This window comes from Alexandromys fortis, unplaced genomic scaffold, assembly GCF_014885135.2.
Source record: "Alexandromys fortis isolate MF-2015 unplaced genomic scaffold, M_Fortis_MF-2015_v1.1 scaffold_98, whole genome shotgun sequence".
Classification (NCBI taxonomy): Eukaryota; Metazoa; Chordata; class Mammalia; order Rodentia; family Cricetidae; genus Alexandromys; species Alexandromys fortis.
In genome coordinates, this window is record NW_026068002.1 from 2,017,829 (window position 1) to 2,020,884 (window position 3,056).

The window sequence follows — 3,056 nt, forward strand, 5'->3', positions numbered from 1 at the left end:
GAGAGAGAGAGAGAGAGAGAGAGAGAGAGAGACAGAGACAGAGACAGAGACAGAGACAGAGACAGAGACAGAGAGGGGGAGGAGATAAGACAAGAGGAGAGGAAATGAGAAGAGAGAGAAAAATGTTGATAAATGATAGCCATTAACTATTACTATATTTTTTCATTTCCCCCAACATTCTTCCCTACAAAAGAACAACATACATGTTTTACCAAATATCATGCAAACCCTACTGATGCACCATGGGTCTGAAAGTTTCTGGAAAACAGCATCAGCCTTGATGCTCTTTTTGCTTTAGAGGACAAGTTATTTTTTTTTTAACGCTGCTTTTAATTATATTGCTTAGGCCCCAGGGTACTAAGTCTTTTCTAATCTTTTTCCTGTTTTATAATGGCTTTCCAATTGTTTTTCAGGTTTTATTTACTAATTTATAATTCAACTAATAGGATTGTTGGATCCTTTTGGAAATTAGGGTAATTTAAAGAGTTTATTGTTTAACTTAATAATTAAATTCCCCCATGTCCTCCCATAACGTGGCACTCCTTACTTCTTGCAAAGTAAAGACTTGCCATTAAAAAGTAAGTAGAATTGCATTACAGCAATTCTCAGAATAACTCTCTCTCATTATCCCCCAGCCAATTATCTACTTTGCATAGAAACAGATAGGTGGACTACTGGCTTTGCCTTTAACCCTCTAGTAGCCTTTTGAAAACCTGAAAACTCTTAAAATACATAATTTCTTGCCTGTCTGATCAGTCAGACATGGGCAGGCAGAGTAGCTTGTTTTATATGTAAACTTAACTGAGTTGACACTACCCACATTTAAGAAAAAAAAAAGATTTCTGAGCTGGGGTCTGTAGCTTGATGGTAGAAGCAAATAAGAGACCATGGGGCAAATCCCCAGGGTGAAAAACATAAAACTAAAATTATTTCTGACTGTATTTGTAAGAGTATTTCTAGATGAGATTTGCATTAGAGTCAGTGAACTCAGTAAAGCAAATTGCACCGCCCATCATGGAAGGGCAGCTTCTAATCCACTGAGCACTGAGCGCCTGAATGGAAAAAAAGGTGAAGGTAGAGGGGAAAGTCGCTTATTTTCCCCTCCCCACTGCTTAACCTCGGACATCTCATCTCATCTACCCGAGCTGTCCTGGCGGCAGTTACAGTGGGTGTCCTTGATTCTCAGGCCGTCTGACTGAACTGCTCTGCTGGCCTTCCGGGGCCGGAAGTTCTCAGCCAGTAGACCATGAGACTTTACCACCATAACTGCATGATTCAATTCCTAACAGTAAATTTTCATGCCTCTCTTACTGCATCTGTTTTGCTGGAGAATCTTAACTAAATGAAATGCATTTAAGGCTTCTACAAAGTTATATATATTACAACTAAGATCATTGGCACATGATCTAAGTATATATACTCCCCAAACTCTTTCTTTGCTGCATTGGTATCTATATTAGTAAGATAAAGAAAACTAGAAATTATTTGCATTTGACTAATATCTTCCAACATAGTCCTTAACCAAAGAACCCAGTAAGATAATTTAGGATGTTAGCCTCCCTTTGCTCCTTTATAATTTTGTTTTATTTTGTTTTGTTGTTTTTCTAGACAAGGTTTCACTGTGTAGTCCTGAATATACTGGAACTCGCTCTGTAGACCAGGCTGGCCTCAAACTCACAGACATCTACCTGCCTCTGCCTCCCAAGTGCTGGGATTAGAGGTGTGTGCCACCACCTCCAAGTTTCTTTATAATTTTTCACAGTTCAATTAAGGGATTGAATTTGGTTCTGTTCAGTAAGACAAGATTTGTTTCTTGTTCCCCATTGTAAATCCAAGTAAACTGCAAGGACCCCACCCATTAAGTCATCACCTTGTCTACTTTCATGGAACTACTCCTTCCACGGCCTAGGTCGTATGACTACACAAGCTGATCCCTGATCACAATTAATGATTCAAGACTAGGTCTGGAAGTCAAGACGATTCACAGAGAATTGTCTGCAGTCATGTTGTTTAGAACTGCTGAGAAAGAAGTGGGACTTTCTAGAAGTTATGCTCACAGTGTGCTGTCATTATTACCACAGAAGGAATCCTAAGAATAAAACCAAAATAAAGAAAAAAGGAACCAAGAATCAAGAAAGACATATTACCAATGGTGCTATTGGACCCCTAGATCCAACTGGTCCTGGAACACTTATGTTCCTCAGATATTTGTGGACAATAGTCTGTGACCTGGAATAATTTAATGGATGCAAAAATTAATATATGAACACAACTGCAACATACACATAGAAATATATGTATTGTAACCAGACATTTTAATTTCGATGGATATTTTGCTTTTCCTAAATTTGGTTGACTAGTTTCCCATTTGTAAGCAAAGCATAATCACCTCATGCCTCTACTATATTAACTAATCATTTTACCAATCATCAATAAGACATTAGCATGATAAGGAGCATAGACACTAAATTATAATATCCTTTTGACAGTGTTCCCACGTCTACAGTTGTATAGCAATTTTATAAAATGTCAGTAAAAGTCTAAAAACAAGCATGCTGGGAAACCACATGCTTTTACCAAGCTTATCTCCTTTCATTTCTGCCTTTTCTGACTCAGATCTGGTCCCCCAGAAGATGACCTCAAGATGGGGCTTCATTCACAAGGATTGATTTAGATAGAGAAGAAAATGCTCAGAAAAAAAAATATTGATGGGAGAAATCCAAGCAAGGTGCAGTTCCGGGCAGAAACCTGAGGGGTGGGGCTGTGATTTCAGCCTGATCCTATTGAGATGTTCTGGGTGTAGGCTACAGCCACAGCTGCTGCTGTTGGAGTCAAGGTGACTCGGTGTCTCAAATTTTTGGCTCTTTTTATGGTAGTCCACAAGGATCATGGCTTCTATAAACAGAGAAAGTTCTCTAAGACCACCAGGGTGGTGGCTCTGTATGCCAGAAGCTTCTGCACACAAGCATACACACAAGGAAGAAGAGTTTCAGAAATAGTGTAGTACAAAGGGACACAACAGTACCATCTGGGCAGAACCCAATGTTCACTATTGC